Here is a 17847-nt window from a genome sequence, read left to right on the forward strand (position 1 = left end):
GAAGTTCTGATTAAAAATGCATCTAAAAATATAAAGGGGAGATTCTCAATCTTTGAAGGGCCATAAAGCTGTTCTGAACAAGCACCTAAGGATCCTTTCCCATCTCCCACAGTTCCTAGAAACCATGGGCAGGAAGCAAAATTTGAAAGATGATGAGCCAGTGTTGGTTGTTTTGTTTTTTTTTTAATTTCATTCTTGATCAAGCTCAATGTAGTTTCAAAAGTCATAGGCTACATCCAGTTCTAGCTAAAAAAAAAACCAACACAGGTCTGGTCACTTGTCAGGTCAGTGTTCGACAAAGACTTCAGGGTATCGATGCCCTTTCAGTTTAAGGAGGAAAAAAAGTTTCTAATGGATTTTGGGGCGAGGATGAGGTTCAGTTTGACTTCTCCAAGGCTGCGTGAGCTGCTGTGGAGCGGGGCAGTCCCTGCCATGCAAACGGCCACCTGCACCCAAGCTAAACCGCCTTTGCCTTTCTGGTTCCCTCAAGGGCTCAAGACAGATGCAAGAAAACTCTATTTTTTTTATTCTCCCCTCCCCCACCCCCCAGGTAATGTGTTTATAATTAAAGCACGTCATTTGAACTTGTCGCTATTTTATTTACCTCACGTACTACACTTTATTTACCTGCACAACGAGAACAAGCCACCAGACGTTCTGCTACCGTCAAACCCGCGCCCTGCGGCCGGGCCCGCCGGCACCTGAGCCCGGCGGCTGCGCGGGGGGCGAGCGGGCGGGCCCGTGGCCCGGCCCGGCCCTCACATGCGCGGCGCGGCGGTCGCCATTGGCCACCGCGGGGCGGCGGGCGGCGCTCCGGGTGGCGGGGCCGGCCCTCGCCGCCGCCGGCAGCCGGTGCCGTCCGTGCGCCGAGCCATGCGGGTGCGCGCCGCATGCGGAGAGCGCGCTGCAGGGCGCCGCTAGGAGCCGAGCCCCGCCGGCCCGGCCTCCTCCTTCCCCGCCTGCCGCCGCCCGCATGGCAGCGCCGCGGGAGTGAGCGCCCCGGAGAAGGTCTGCGTCCCCGCGGCACGGCCGGGCGGCTCTCGGGGTTCCCCCAGCCCGCGGGGCCGTCCCTGAGGTGAGGTGAGGCGAGCGCGGAGGCGGGCGGGCGGGCAAGCGGCGGAGGGGCCGCGGGGGAGGGGGCGGCAGCGGCACCCCTCACCTCTCCCTCCCTGCGCTTTCCGTCGCGCTTGCCTTCCGTTTTTTCTTTTTTTTCTTATTTTCTGCCTTCAAAAGGGGCTGGATCGGGCTTGCTGCCGGCGCCGGCGCGCCCCGCGGCACCCCGGGCCCTCGGCAGAGCCGTTGGTGGGACCCCCAGGAGCGGCTGCGGCCCCCCCGGGCTGCGCATCCTCGCAGGACGTGGCCGCCCGTGCGGGGGGCGAGCGGCGGCGGGGCCAGCCCCGGCTGCGGGTCCGGGAGGACGACGTGCTACTGGGAAATGAACGCGGCTGGGGGGAAAAAAATAAAAAAAAAAAAGCGAGCCCCCTTCCGAGAATGGTGGTATTGAATCCATGTGGGGACCGCCAGCTGCGTGTCTTTTGTATGGGGTCAACTGCTCTTGGTGTTGCACCACACGCAGATTAAAAGGGGCCTAAACCAGTCAATAAAACACATCTTCAGGACAAAACCAGCCCTTGTCAGAGAATCATCTGTGTTTTTTTCGAGGCACGTCTCCTCCCTTCCCCCAGTACGTGGCAATACTGACTCCTGCTCCTTGACGATCCCCGAGCCTGGCACAGCAGCTCCTCTGTCTTGCAACCTCCATTTCCCCCCCGTCCCCGTTACAAGGGCTGCCACTGCTGTTCAACAAACACGAATTCAGGCACCGAAAGCTTGTGACTTGCCCAGCATCCTTTGGGGAAGCTGGTCTGCGGTCAGCGGGGGGATGCAGGCTGTGCATTTACGGCACGCCAGCAGCCCCCTGGCAGTTTCTCCCCTGGACGCTCCCAGTGTGCAAGAGCCATGAGGTAGGTTACTCAGACTTGAAAATGGAGGACGGTAGTGGCAACCAGCCTGTTGTTTGGTGGAGTAAGTCTCAGCAATGTTTCCTGTAATGGTGGTGCTGAAAGTGATGTTGTGCTTGGCTTAGCTGCTGGTGCAGAGAGTGAAACATCTTCAGTACTAGCTTTGGGGTACGTGCTATTCATAAGCATTGTCAGTTACAGTTGTTTTTTTCTCTTTTTTTTTTAAAAAAAAAAGTATAGAGAAGTATTTTGTTCTTTTCAGCGTTACGTCCGTTGACTGTGCTAGGAAAGGATCATCTTTTCCGCCTCTAAAACTGAAGATGGGGAATCGCTGTGCCCCCTTGTTTGGGAGGGAGGGCTTTAGGATGTGAGAAATTTGCAGGAGCAGCACTGGCATTTTGATCCCACAGCTCTGAGCTATCAAAAAAGCACTCTCATTGCAGAGGGGGTAGCTAAGTCCCTTTCTTTGTGTTGTCCAGTTCCTCCCCCCCCAGCTTTTTTTTTTTTTTCCACCCCTCTTCTTGGTGGCAAAGGAATCGCCTTTCTTCAAACTTAGGGTAAGGATTGGTAGTATAGAAGGTTAGTGTTATTTGCTCTTGATTGCCATCTTAAATTAATTCACCAAGCCTTGCGTAAAGGCCAGGATCCTATTCATTCTTTGTGATTTAAAAATCCCCTATAAACCTTTTATTGTTAGTTGAAACTGATTTATGAGGTTCTGACCTAGGAATATGCTACTGTGGCTGTATTTTCTGTGCTGTACACCATTTTCTCCTGTGTTTCTGAGCAAGCGTTCCCTGTATAGTAAACTCATTCAGTGCTTTGCCTGTGTCTTGCTTAGTGTGAAAAACACTTGTCTGTTATGTATGCTGTATCTTTTTCTTCCACAAAATAAGCAAGGAATATTTAAATAGATGCTGTTATTTGCAATCAAGATTACTTTGATAAAGATACAAAGTTTACAAAGGCCACATGAGGTAACGTGGGGAAGGGAGCAGCATTAAGCAGTAATTTATTTTGTAAGACCTAGATATGCACAATAGATATCTGTACCAGTCCTGACATCCTCGGGGGGACGGTAATCTGTCCAGCGTGTTCAGACCTGGAGGAGGAATTCTAAAGCAGCAGCACCAGCAGGAGAAAGTCTGCGTGCTGCCGTCATGGGAAGGTAATTATTAATAGGAACAAACCTGTCTAATAACAATGCAAAGAGAGTGAAAGCATTTAGGTCCTTGCTGTGGAAAGATTAACTAGTGTACGTTGCACTAACACATAGCTACACACATGAAATATAGTTCTGGTGTTCCAGTTTGTTCTTAGCCCTGTGTTTCTGTCACCTCAGAGCAGCCTCTCTCTCTCCTGTAGCAGTAGGTAGGTGGTGGTTTGGAGATATCTCAACTGTACATCCCTGTGTATGGACAGCTTTCTTGACTGTGTGCCTGGAAGAGGAGAACAAAGCTAATGCTGTTGGTGATATGCTTGCAATAGGTCCTGCCAGGGACAGGAGGGTAAGGAAATAAAGGCTGGTGAAGAAAAGGGTACGTACATCCCTGTGGTCAAAAGCGCTTGCAACCATGTGTATTGTGGTTTGGTACAGTTTTTTAAGTGACTGTAGTGAAACTTCCCACCTTGGAGTTAGTTTTTTTAATTTCTCTGTGTCTTCCCAACCCCGCTGTGCATTGAGGTCCTGTTCAAAGTCTGTTGAAGACGGTGGGAGTAGGCAGATTTGGAATCGGGTCCTGTACCGCTGTCTGAGTTTCTTTTCCCCTGTTGTGTTCTCTGGTGGCACCGGCTGCTGCGTTGGTCCCACCCTTTGCTGCACAGGGTGGGCTGGCTTGGGATGTCCTGTGGGCAGAGCGCTGGCTTGGCCCCCCAGCCCAGGGTCACCCTTTACTTTCTCCTGCACCTCTAAGAGCCAGAGGGGAGTTTTGATACAGGTACACAGACACTGTGGTCACTGAGGATGAGTTAGTGGCCTGAGGCTTAAAGCATTTAATCAGTGCGAGGCTGGTGATGGCTGTTTTACTGAGAAATAGCTTGAGTCAGAAATGATGTCATGGGGGAACCCAGTAAGCCAGTTTCTTAACTGGATGCACACAGAACGGAGTCTCAGAGTTAGTGTTTTACCAAATACTGAACTCTGCAGGTTTTTTGTTTCTTTTCAGAGCAGCAATCTGTATCTAGCAATTAATTCATAAAATTGCTCTAGATCCTTAAATAGTCATAAAACACAGTTAGCAGTATTTATGTTATATTCAAATGTTATTATATAAAATGGAAAGAAGAGGACATGTTATTTCAATTTCTGCTGTTTGAATTTCTCCATGTCTTGCTATTATTGAAACTGGACTACACAGTTCTCCTTTTGTTTTTTTTTTGTTGTTGTTGTTGTTTGTTTTTTTCCCCTTCTATTTTATTTTATTTTATTTATTTGTTACCTCTCGGTTGCGGGAAGATTATATCCTACCAAAAAAGCCCCCAAGCTATTGATGTACTAAGGAAAATGGAAATAATTTTCCCCAAAAATCTTACATTTAGATAAAGCACTTGTCTGTGCTTTTGCATAACTGACATTTTAAACATTTTTTTTATAACAAGCAGTGAAAAGTCTGTGGACTTCACCATGCAAAGGCTTGTGCACATGACTAATTTTCCACACATGTATAGTCTCATGAGTACGCATGCATAAGGCATGACTCTCTGGAGTCACAGGAAAGGTGCTTGATCTTGAAAGTGTTTATTCTTGGCCGTGGTGTTGAGATGCTGTGGGCCTACTCTTGTAAGTATTTGCCAGACAAGGGGTGAAATATGGAGAAGAATGTTTGTGAAATATGGTTTTCTATCCGCTACTAGCATTATATCTGTAAAAGCGATTGTAATTAGTGTTTCAAAGCTATTCCCTTCCTCTTACCTTGAGAACACTTTGAGCTACATTTTATCAAAGTTTGACTTGCTTGCGTTGCGGATGGGTTTGGCTCAAGATCTTTTGGTCTAAGCAAATTGAGTGCAATTTTCTTTTAACCATATAACAACGAATAGGTACTGATTGCTTGCTAAACAACTTTTCCCCTCAGAGATTTCAAACAAATTCAGGAAAGAACAAAGCCAGTATTTCTAGTGTTTAACTTCTTGAGAGTCATCTTGGGTTTTGGCATGTTAAAAAGGAAAGTGCGTCACAAGTCAAGTTGGCACTTTGTAATACCATCAGTAATACTCACTTCCACATCATTAATTTTAACTGACACTGCTTCAATCTTTCTCTCGCCACAAATTTCTTTAATTAAAAGAATCAAATCTCCTTTCGCTTATTTCTATATTCTCTTCAGCTGTATTCTTCCAGTCTCGCAAGAACAGGTTCCTGTCCCCCTTCGGGAAATGGATAGGAAGAGAAGCTCAAAGACCTTCATGTAGCAGCTGCCAGACTGTTCAGGGAGATAACCCTGAAAGGAGGAAGCTTGTTTTCTTGGAATCAAGCCAGCAAAATGCCACTTTTGCCCAACACTTGGAGGCTAGCAGTAGTATAAGAAGAGAGTATGACTGCACCAAGGACCTGTTTGTTGGCACTGTTTTAAAAGAAATACCTTACCTTTTCGTCTTCTTCCTCTTCAAGTATAAATCAGGGTATGAAAACACGTTATTCATGTAGTCTCAAAACTGTTGCTACCTATAATTTTCCTTCTTTTCACTTAAGCTCTTTCCTCAGAAGTGATTTGTTCTAAGACTGAAGCAGTTGTGATATTCAAGACTTCAGAAACAATCACGGTGTAAAATACAGCCACCCTTAGAGGGGGGAGGAAAGTTATTTGTTGCTCAGATTTTTTTCTTTTCACAGACCCTTTTCTTGGTGAAGGTAACTGATGAAGAAGCAGGAAAAAATAACCAGGCTGAAAGCATTTGGCAGCCAGCAGTGGGTGAGGATAGCAGTCACCTTTATTAACCATGGTCCTGCATTTTGTATTGTGTGAGCAATAAAAAACAAAATGGTCCGGTTCTTGTGACCTGCCTTGCTACTTGTCAGTGTTTAAAAAAAAAAAAAAAAAAACAAAAAAAAAAAAAACAAAAAAAAAAAAAACACAAAAAAACCAAAAAAACAACCCTTTCTGTATATGGTCTTTTTGTTAAAAGGCATCTCAGGTGTCCTGTCTTATGAAGGTCTCCTTTGAAGACCAGGCAAATGCAATTGGAAGATTTCTCAGACCCAAGGGTTGGCATAACAGATAATTAAATGCTGTTGCTACCTTTTCCTATCAAACATCTCTTCAAAATGTTTGCTGTGCATTTAAATTTGAAAAAATGGCACAATTCCCAAACGGGAGTTTTAACATCCCTCTCTATTCACTCGCTCAGGATTTATCTGTCTGAGTTACGCCTCCTGATGATTTCTCCTGTACGTCGGAGGCCATGGGTGAGGCTGCCTAAATACAGCCATCTGCTGCTGTTTTAGACGTCTTATCCGTCGCAGTCACATGGAGCTGGTAAATATGATGAGACCTACATCAGGCAGTGTCCTGGAGGATCTGCTGGAGACCAGTGATGCTCTAGAGGGACCCTTCCCTAGATTCATTATGGAAAGATACACACAGAAAGGAAAAAATCAAACACGCAGGTTCTTTATAGCCCTTGCAATGAAGCAGCAAAGCAGGCTTCTACCCGCCCCTGTGCAACCTAATGGCTACAAAGCCAGAGCTGAGATGCAGGGGTTTGGTTTTTCTCCCTTGGACTTCATTCTTTACAAGTCAGCACTGAGATAAGTTTCTCTATAAAAGGTGTTCCTGATTGCCCTTGGGTTCTACAGAAGCCAAGGCTGCCGCACCTCTAGTGTTTTCAAGTCTGGCCAATGCCACAGATACCAACATGCCTGCTAAAAGCAGTGTTGTTTCTTTGGGTGGACTTTGTTTGAAGCACTTTATTCCTGCTGCAGTGATTTTCCAACTTGGGATTATATGTCTAGGGAGAAAACAAGTGCATAGGATGTGTATATGAATATGACATCTGAATATCTATCTGTTCTTCAGCCATTACCAGATAGGAAGGAAAGGAAACTTAGGCGCTTTCAGATGGTGTGAGAACTTGTATAAAGAACACCCATGCCTGGGATGACCCTAGTGCAGGCTTGCCGAAGCTGTGTGTGCTAAGAGATGGAGGCAGTTCTACAATCTTGATGTGTGCACATACAAAGTTGATTTTATCATATTGTGGTATAGTTTGTCTATCTCAAATGCACTGATTAAAGAATCAAGCTTATACAACACTCGTTTGCTAATCATTGAAAATAACCTTTCAGTTGAAAAGCTTCCTCTGTGAATATTAATATTTTATACAGAAGTATTATGTAATAGACATTTTGTCGCTTTTGCAGTCCTGCACAGAGGAACACGTTGTTAAGCTGATGTCATTTGGATTGTTCAGTATAAATTTGTCCACTAAACCAATGCAAATGTCAGTGAATGATTAGAAAAAAGTCCATCTTGTGTATTTGTACATAGTCCTTTGTGTACAGATCGTGGAAAGGGAGGATAGGAATTATTTTAGTCTGACAGTCTCAGCGTTAAAACTTGAGTGAGAAGCATGAAAGGTAGCGCACTAGCTTGCTTTGTTTTCAAGCTCCACTATGGTTACAAACACTTTCCACATGCATTAGCAATTGCCTTCATCAGAGATGCATGGAGGAACCAGACTTCATGCTTAATCTGACTGGTGTTTAAAAATACAAACTGAGAAGTCTACATAGAGGGTTCCTCTCAATGGCTGCCATCCAGAAATTTCATGTACTTGCTTTCATTCTAATTGAATTAAGAAATAAAGCCTAAACTACCTAGTTTAGAAGAGGAACTGACAAAACGGAAATGAAACTTTTCATGCATTTGAGTTTTTTTTTTAAAGTAACGTTTGCTGTTTTATAACCCACACTAAATCCCTTCACTGTTTTACCTCATTGTCATTGTTAGCAGACAGAAAGGGAAGACTGGCTTGATAGTTTTGCTCTTCTCCTCTCCTGCCCCTCTGACCACAAATCCGTTGGCTCTTGAAAGAAGGAAGTGGAGGAATGCAGATCCACAAATGCTCGTTGGTGCTGCAGGAATTGTGAGTTTGGTCAGTGCTAGTGCCCCCATGGAAAGTGTGTAGGGAAGTGTCCAACAGCAGAATAATGGGAGAAGAGTTGTGCTTAAAAAAAAAAAGTGGACTGAGAAAGAGACAGAATTGTACTAATAGTAAATCAGGAAAATGAAAAATGCAGTGGTTTGGACAAGACTCTATTTCCAGTGGTTAAAATTTGTGGTTATGCTTAGTTTATTTTTAGCATAATTTGAATTAGGATGTACCTAGATTGAAAGGTGAATTTAAAGAGTGCCCTTATTAGCATCAATCAATATAACCAAAACAGATTTTAAAGAAAGAAACTGCCAGGGCCAGAGTTACAGGAGAATAAAAATAGTGAAGCATGTAGTAAAGCCAGAAAATAAAAAGATGAGAGGCATGCAGAACTACAAAAGAAAATAGTAACAGTATGGCAAAGGCAAGGAGATAACAAAATTGTTGAGATAAGTATGAGTAAATATAAAAGAAAATCTTAAAGCACGAAGTTGTATGTACTGTTCTGCATGTGGAAAGTGTACGAATTCTGTTCATTTGACTGAGGGAGTCTCATCTCCAGAAACAGGATTTTCATGCTCACAGCTGAATTGCCAAGTTCTCCCAGTTTGTAATCATCTTGAAAACAGGCTGCAAAGTGATACAGACCCCTGTGTGGACATATGTGTTCATTACAGCAAATTTAACGGGCACCTATAAACTTGCAGGTTGAATTGGTACAAGCCTGGTTTTGGCTTGGGGTAGTTTTGCGCCTGCCTAATTTGTGTTATAAAATCCCAGTCTGTCCACGTGCAGAGCCTCCCAGAGCAGCCTGGTCACAACCAGTATGCAACTGGTCAGTGTGAGGAGCACAGAGTGCTGCTCCTCTGCTGTTTCTTTTGTGAATGAAGAGAGGATGGCGGCCCTCTGTGCTCTGGTAGCTGCTGCTTTTTGTCACCCCAGCCATGTTAAGGCTTCTTCAGTGTCTGATTATTTACCTGCTTGCTGTCTGAATTTGTAAGATCTTAGATCTGGCTTGCTATCTGCTAAAGAATGTAATACCGGAGCTACCAGCAGCAGCCCCGTGTCTTATTGCCTGTGGATCCCACAATGTGTTATCTGTAGAACTGGGAAATTTTTCCTGCTTGCCCAGCAAGGTTTGATTCATTAATGTCTTGGTTATATTCCTGCCTTCTGCGACAGAAGAGAGGAAGCAGGGAGAAGTTTGTGCACAGCCCCTGGCTCCTGGAGAGGGGAAGAGGAGGTGGCCGCAAAGAGAGAAAATTACAGGGAGCTCCCAAAAATCAAGGGGGTGTTTGGTGGCATGTGAAAAGCTGCAGCGAGGCCCTAGTATGGACAATGAACTCCGTAGGGAGTGGCAGTGGGATCCTGTAAGCTCCCATGGAGCGGGAGCAATGCCTAAGGTGCTTTCCAAAGGGAGTGTGTGTGTGGTTTCAAGACCCGCTGGAGCAAATTTGAGCTCGGACTACTGTTGGAAGGGGAAGTCCTGAGCTGCCCCCCCACCTCTGCCTCAATCCGGCAGGACGCTTCTCCCAGGCACACACCAGGGCAGAGGGTGGGAGTGTGTCCGGGGGCCACCACTCTTAAACAGCAGGGTGGCCACAAATCAGCTTAAGCTGATTGCGAAACCTCACTCAGAGATAGCAACAAAATCTGGTATTTATCTGGTTAGGTTACATGCTGCTTTTGACAATACTTCTACAGTAGGTTTCTGTGCTAGTCTGGGGTTTTTCTTCTCTCTTGATGGCATGACATTTTTCCTGTGTGGTGGTTTGTTGTTTTTCTTATGCAGCAACAAAGGAGGAAGATGGCATTTTAACCAAAGTGATTGTCAAATGTCTGCTGTTGCCTGGGTACTTGGAGATACATGTAGAACCGAGAATTATTCAGTTGTGCTGAAATTAAACCTCTAAATGACTGGAACTACTTTGCTTACTTTATTAACTGAGGTGTTGTGTTGCGTTGGTTTTTTCCCCCTAAGTTCTCTACTTCCCCAAAATACTGTGATTTTCCTCCTCCTTTTTTTACAGAATTTGCAATAATTTGCTCAGTAAGTGCATCATCTGATTTTTTTTTTTTCACTCAGCAATGATTGTTTCCCTGTTAAGGGCAACAGAAACAATGTTTTCTGTGGCAGAAAAGATGTTTGATCAAGTGACTGTACGAATGAAGGCAGCCACATGTAGGCTACAGTATATAGGACGTGGCATTTGGAGGTTGCACGTGTTATGCCTGAAGTGCCAAGTGCCTGGCTGTGATTCAGCTAAAATTGGCACTGGGTGGTGCCAACACCCCAGTGTAAGTGGGGTGTAAGTCTTTCCCTATGCTGAAGGGGCCTGAGAAAAAAAAAGAGAAGAATTAAAGGGAATGAGTGCCAGAGGGGACTAGGTTATAAGAGAAGTGGTACATGTGCTCCTTATTTAATCTCCTTTGTGCCCACTGTCCCACATACTGACTCTATTACAGAGTGGGTGTGTATTCTTATATCAGCGCAGATGCTTCTGTAAGTAAGACATTGCTTTGTTTTAATAAATGGAGTTTGTCACTTCAAAAATGGCGGGGGAGGGGAGAGCTAAGGGAAGAAGCGTAAAGAGAGAATTCTTCAAGTAGGATTTGGAACAAAATCCAGGAGGATTTCTATGGCAAGAACTGCAGGGAAGGTGCCTTCACTGGTCTTGGCTCTGCTCAGCCATTTACTTATGCACTGATATGATTTATATGAGAATTTCTGCTATATCTTTTTTAAAAAACAAAATCAAAACCTTATGAGTGCGTTTTGTTTTTTTTTCTCGTTTGTTTCCCTCCAGGTATGTTCCAACTCCTGTGCTCAGTCTGTCTTGGGAAGGGGAGGGCGGTGGTGATGGACCTCAGCAGTCTTTCAGATTGTAGTGGAGCTCTTGAAGACAAGCTATCCTGTTCTTCCATGCCTTACCAAGTGTGGTGGTGGTGTTCGGTTTCTCCTGATGCCTTTCCTTAAGACTGACGCATTTTCAAAAAATGCATCCCTCCTACTTGGAGGTGGGAACTGCCTTTGCCTTCTGTTTTCAAAAACTGTGGCCTTTGGGGTAGCTGCTGAGGAGGGGTTGGAGGGCCCAGTGAGCTCTGCCGTGGCCCTTTTTATGTGGGTCTCTGACCTTGTGAGAAAAGGTTACAGAAACAGCCAAGGTGAATGGCCCTGTGGCCATGAGAGCGTTTTCTGTCAGAGCTCAAGTACGATCCAAAGGTCTGTTCTGAAACCTGCTTGCAGTAGACCTTTGTAAAGTATATAGTCAGAGCGTTTTTCCCCCTGTGTATTTAAAAAACAACAGTCTCTGAAAACTCCAGTTCCACTGATCTATGCTGCAAAAAGGGATTTAGTTCTCCCAAGACCACTTGACCACCCAGACACCTTTGAAGGAGGAAAAACAAAGCACCTGTAATTTCTGTACTTCTTTAAGACGCAGATTTTATTTGCGTATTTGGCAGTGTCTTCCCCATCTCTTTATCCTGGGTCTGTACTGCTACGAAGAAACCTGGACCAGCAGGTTCCCGCTGACCTTTAAAATGCTCTCAGTGGAAAGCAGGACACAGGGCTTGTTCCTGTGGGCTTCTGAGTGCCAGCGGGTGCCAACCCTTAAAAGGCTTCAGCAAATAAATTAAGAGGGAAGTGTGTGTGGGGGGTTGGTTTGTGGGTTTTTTCCTGCAGTGGTTTGGGAGCAGCTCAGGTGGGTTGAGCGCCCTGTGCATGGTGCTGGGCACAGCTCCTTATGGCAGAGCAGCTCTCTGCTGCTGGTGCGGAGGCAAGGGGCTGGAGCAGGGGATGCAGCCAGTTGTCCCTGCCTTTGAGCCCTGGCAGTGGAGCATCCCCTGCAATGAGGGGCTGCCCGTGTCCCTGGCGAGATGCTCGAGTGCCCTGCTGTGCTGGCGTGTGCGGGCGCCGGCAGTGCTGGGCAGGGCTCGGGCAGGCAGCAGCGTGGCTTGGGGCGCAGCCAGGGCAGTGAAGGCAGGAGAAGGGCAGCACGGCGGTGGCAGCCAGCCTGCCGCCCATGGAGAGTCGTGTAGAGTCATGCCGGTTGCTAGGGGACTCATTTCGGTTATAAAGCAGCATCGGTCTACATAGCGGCTTTCTCGGTGTTTGTTGATTGGAGGCAATTACTGTAAAATACTTGATTTATAATGAGGCATACTTAATAAGCAGCAAACTAAAATAAATACTTGTGAATTACCTGCCGGAGTCTGGCTGTTCGTTCTGCTGAGTTGTTGCTTTCCATCTGCGGGCTCTGCTCTGTCCCGGAGCCTCTGAGGCGAAGGCAGCCCCGTGCTGGGGTTTTGGCTGGTGGAAGTGTTGGGCTAAAGGAGGACGGAGCAAAATCCTGTTTCTTCTCCATTCTGTTCATCCTGGGGATAGAGATGTTTTCCAGGCAGCTCATTGACTCAAGGTGGGCTGCTTGCCTGGCATACTGCTGTAGTGCAGCAGTTCAGTTGTGATCAAAGTAGTTGTGTGGAGCACACAGAGTGTGCAGCTGCCCTGTCATTGGGGTCTAGTCTGGCTTTTGCTGTGCTGTAGGGAAGCAGCAGCATAGAAATAGCGATACACTTGGTTAAGTTTGAATGAGCTAATATGTTTAAGAAAATATGTGCGAAATGGCAAATTGCTAGTTTGAGGGATCTCTGCCCTTCAAGAATAGGACAACTCATTTGGAGTATTTCTGAAATTATTAAAATAAGAGTGTGCCCAGCCTTCCCCAGAGATCAGGCACTGGTGGCAAAAGGATGACTAACATTCTGCTTCCGTGTCACAGAGTGGCATTTCTCTTGACACCCCGCTAGTGTCAACGCTTTATTTGGCCACTTTGATTCACAGCAGTTTCTTTTTACACAGGAAGCGTCTGTGGCACTTGTCAAAATGAGAAAGTGACCGTCAGCGCCTGGCTTGGTCATCCCATCACCGGAGCCTCCTGGAGCCAGTGCTCAGCCCAGCTGAAGCCAGAGGAGGAGGAGGGAGAAGCACAGCCTGATCAGGTACTGAGCTGGGAATGGGAAAAGTTGTCTGATGCTGAGTTGAAGTGAAGTTGTGGATGATAATTAGTAATTAAAATAGAGTTCTGTTCCTTAAAATCTCTTGCTAACACGTGTGATACGATGGTGGCCCAGTAATGACAGCCATGTCATCTGTGTGCCTGGCATGGGTGCGTGTTATATGCTTGAGTTCTGTAATAGATCTGAGGTAAACAAAACAAATGCAACTTTGCGTTTTCTGGGTATTTGATTTACACATCTAATGTGCAGTACAGCTCAGTATGTGTTTGCCCATACCTGTATGCAGGCTCCATGTGAGTTTGAAAGAATGGACTTGGAATACTCTTAATGAATGTTTGAACATTGAAGAGACATTTGATGTCTCGAAGGAGAATTTTTCCTCAGTTTTATTCTTTGTTCTAACAGGGAGATGTAAATGCCAGCTTTTGAGGAGCATAATGTTATGTGGCAGCCATAGAGCACAGAAAGGTAGCAGACTGATCGGGTTCTAAGACAAAACCAAGTGTCAGCTTGCTAGCTATATTTTTATTTGCTGAGGTTCCCATAACGATTCCTGGAAACTGGTATTTAGTCTTGCATTTGCATCTTTCAAAATGTCATACTTAAGAAGACTATTATGTTTGTCTTGTATGGAGAGTCAGAGAAGTTAAACGTTTTGGTTATTGTACTAGATATTTTTTTTTCTTACATAACTGTACTTTTCAGTTTATGTGGAGCTCCTGCTCCGAGGACCATGTTCTGAAAAGACTTTGCATGTTTTTATGCACCTTACAGATTCCTTAAGAACAGAGCTGATACTTATGTGTGCTTGTACAATGCTTGCATTGTAGGTGAGGGAAGTACTCTTTGAAGAGGCAAGAGGCACAGTGTTTTTCACCTCATGTGATGCTTTCTCTCCAGAAATATCAACATCTGTCCCTTAGATTGTCTCAATTTATTAGTCACATTTTGATGTTATTTTTTTATTTATTGACCTAGGTGGAAACAGCGGGGTTTTGTTTAGATTATCTGTTAAGAAAGTTATTCCTAATGTTCTTGGGGTAATTTCCAGCTCTATCTAATTATATCTTTCCCTGTGTGGTTAAAAAAGGGAAGTCCTTTTCTAGAATGCATTGGGAATGCTTCACTTTTTTTGTCTTGGGAAACAAAAATCAGCATTTATTTGATTCAACAACCAGCTTCCTGCTTCCCAAGGAAGAGATAGTGGCTCATTTGCCTGCAGACATCCCTCCTGTGGAGAGTCTTTGTTGGGGGGTTGGAGAAAAGCTAGCAGCTACTAGTAAAATAGCTGCATGGCAGGATGAAGAGGGATTATTGAAGCATTACTAGGAAATTCATGGCTGTGTACAAGACCTTATGTACTCCGCAGACAAGCTGACCTAAATTCTGCAGCCAGGCCTTACTGGTTTCTGCGTTGATATGATGTGGCAGGCTGGATAACCTGCAGCAGATCTGGGTTTAAAAAAAAGCGGGGAGGGGACAGAGAAGATTTACATTTGAGTAGAAAGGCAGACAGGGCAGTCTTTAAGATGGATTCATTACAGATATAAACTTTGTTGTTGTTTTCTAACCCACACTTCTTTATTCTTAATATTGAGCACTTTTCATGTAGTCAGGATGAGTCTGTGTTATAAGAATGCTCATTAGGAAGAGTGGAGAGGTTGTTTATTCCTGGATGGGGAAATACATGGACGGTTTTACACATAAGAGGCTTTTACAGATGGTTTGGGGTTGTGAGATATGTTTTAGCAGAGAAATGCTGATATGTATCTTACCAGTAGCGAAACAGTTAACCCAACTGACACTTAATCATCTCTTGGGGGGAACAGGATCCGTATCTACTTGACATAAATGGAGTGGCTTGCATTTATGTTTTCAGGCAGCCTGTTCCTGAAGAATATACATTGAACACAAAACATGACACCAAAATCCAAATAGAAAATGAAATGCTACGTCTGTCAAAGTTGGTCAATCTGACCTGTGTGCAGAATTTTACTGCTGTTACTTCTTGTAGTAGGATTGTGGCTTTGCAGTTGAGTTTCTGCTGGCACAAACCCGGCAGTTACTGCTTCCCCTCTTTTTCTGTCGATGTAAGCTAGCCTGATGCAATGTCCCCCTTTGCCTTCACCCCTCCTGCCTGAACGCTTTCGTTACCCGGGCTCGCCACTTCCTCCTGAGGTGCCCCCATGGCTACCAGAGGAATATTTCTGCTGCTTAAACTGGGTCCTATGAAAGGAATGGTTTATGCAGGCAGAAAAAGTTCACAGCCGCGAGAAGGGCTTCTGCAGTAAGGTTTTTGCTGGCATAGTTGGGAGGCGAGAAAAAAAATAAGATCTTGGCTGATACAGCTAAATAAGCAAAATGTTACAGTGTGGCTAGGGGCTTTCCTGTGCAAGTGTTCCAGTCTGGTTACTGTGATGGAGTGTGTATGTATATATTATATATATTTGTGTCTGGAAAGCTCTTTTGTGGGAGCATAAGCTTTAAGCTCTTTTGATTTCTTTCTTTTTTTTTTTTTTTTAAGAGGAATTTCTGCAGCTGCAGAATCCTGAAGTGCCAGGGGACACAGTGATATCCTCAAACATAGCTGGTTTATTTTAGATCACGTTTCACTGATGTGCTTTTGATTTCAGAACAACTTGTCTGTATAAGCTATTTGTTTACTAGACACACATAATAAGCAGCAATGATGACCTTCTTCTGAAAGTAGGAATGAAGGTACCCGAGGAAGGGTGGATTTGCTTGCTTGTTTTCTTTCATTTCTTGTGTCCCGCTTTACCAGCGTTTCGGCATGTAACTCCTCTGTGCGGTGTAAGACGGCATTCGTTCTCCAGAGCTAGGCAAATGTGATGGATTTACTTGCTATGCATCAGCTCCTTCCGTAAGTTAATTATAAAAATGTATTGATACCAAGCTTAATGTTAGGAGGTAACTTGAGTCAGCCTGCTCTGATCTGTTCATGGAGTGAGTGCCAGGTGTCGCTTGCACCGATGGTCGTTTGTATTTCATGTGTCTGAGCTGTGTGAGCTTGTGGCAGAGGTGGAGGGTGAGACCGTGAGTAGCTGGCTTATGAAAATAAAATAAATTTTGGAGAAAATCAATATCAGTTTTTGACAATGGCTACCAAAGGCCAGACAAAAGATGGATGTCCTGAAGAGCTGTGTGTTTTGAAGCACCTTTCAGCCTCTGGGGAAGGGTGAGCTGGCTCCAGACATGTTGCAAATGGCAAATTTTCCTGGCCATTCACCTGCAGATCGATGTCTAACTTAAATGCTGAGGTGCGCTCCTGCCGTGTTGTAGGGGCTCCCTGCAGGTCTGCCTGCTCGCGTATCGAGAGGGTGTGTTTCAATACCAGAAGCAGTAATTAGAAGTTTATTAATTGACAAATAATTTAAATTTATTTGAATTCCCCACAAACGGATAAACTGGTTTTTGCTTGCAACAATGTTATTGTCAAGGCTGCCTCAAGGCAGAAGTAAATTTTTCCTTAGGTGTAGATATGGATGTCATTTTGACAACTTCTCTGCAATGAAAAGGACTTCTGTGTACCTCGCTTCAGTGTTACAATTTTCATGTCAGGTTATCTTCTCTTTCCTCCTATCCTCCCAGCAGAATTTTCAGTGTTAACGTCAGACACGCAAACTGGAAAACAGCCCTACTGTGGTGGGTTTTCTACTGTTTTTGGTGCTGTGTTTTGCTGCCTGGGCGGGAGGCCTGTCTGTTACTGGTATCAGAAGCTGGTCCCCACAGCCACGTGGCCACGCGTCTGTGAGCTGAGCTGCCTCCGGCCAGCCTGTTTTCCTGCGAGCCTGGACCCAGCCCTGGTACCCACTGCAGCGCGGGGCGGGAAGGTGACGGCACTCATGGGCGTTCATCAGCGAACCTACTGTAGCAGAGAACAATCTGAGCTAGGTCACAACGTGCTCTCTTTAAACCTTTGGCGGAGTAACGTCATGTTGCGCCTTTTCGTGGGTTTCCTGCTTGAGGTGTACCAAATTCAGTAGGCTGCAGTAATCTTAGCTGTGTTGTTTTGACACAACATGATGTTCTTTTGAAATATTTACCTGCTCTCAGTTCTCAACTGGAATCTCAGGAGGTGCATTTTGGGTAGATGGGAAGAGATTCTCGACATGTGGTCGCTCCCTCAAGCGTCGTCCCTTGTCTTTGGTAGGTGATGCTCTCTTGAGTGAAGGGAGCACCATCATAGCGTGCTTGTTCTCGTAGAGGCTGGCTGTGAACCCTGGAGCACCAAACCAGCATAGTGAGGTCCAGCAGCAAAGGGTGGGGTATGCCCATCCTTGGCCATACCTGATTAAGTTTCACAGGGAGGAGAAACGCTTTTAACAGTTGAGAAACCACAGAATGGATTGGGTGGGGAAAAGTTGGCCTTTCCAAAACCTGGTTTTCTTTGTGTTGGTGGGCCCAATGTTGTCTATTAATACTATATTTGCACCTTTTGATGGTGAAAGGGACATACTGTAAGAAGTTGGTGACGTTATTGACTGGCGCCTCAGACAGTAAAGATGGGGGGAGAGAGGGAGATTTGCAAGGGAAAAAATGAACAGCTCTTTGTTGCCCAATTATTTTAGTGCTGCTGTGGTTTAGCTGTAATATTGCGTTACTCTGTCCACAGCTTTTTATGGGCCTCTCTTAGAAAAATTTTAGATTTGAATTCAAGTGTTAGAGTTTGCTTGCAATTACAACATTCCACTGCCTCCAGTGATTGGATATATAAAATCCTGTCCTTTGTTTCTGAGCAATAAACTCACAAACT

General features: G+C 45.1%; 1 protein-coding gene across 9 annotated transcripts in view; it reads left to right on the top strand.

Moving 5' to 3' along the window:
• Window positions 1-17847, top strand: part of LRRC8D (leucine rich repeat containing 8 VRAC subunit D) — a 70100-nt gene that overhangs the window by 14205 nt on the left and 38048 nt on the right. For 6 of the 9 annotated variants that reach the window (XM_063343852.1, XM_063343856.1, XM_063343854.1 and 3 more), the window contains one exon: window positions 12916-13055. The gene's annotated coding sequence lies outside the window, so the exon portion shown is untranslated. Of the gene's footprint in view, window positions 1-826; window positions 1081-10920; window positions 11073-12915; window positions 13056-17847 lie in introns of those variants that run through there. The other 3 variants (XM_063343857.1, XM_063343851.1, XM_063343858.1) reach the window with 3 other exon arrangements.

This window comes from Chroicocephalus ridibundus, chromosome 8 (assembly GCF_963924245.1).
Source record: "Chroicocephalus ridibundus chromosome 8, bChrRid1.1, whole genome shotgun sequence".
Lineage (NCBI taxonomy): Eukaryota > Metazoa > Chordata > Aves > Charadriiformes > Laridae > Chroicocephalus > Chroicocephalus ridibundus.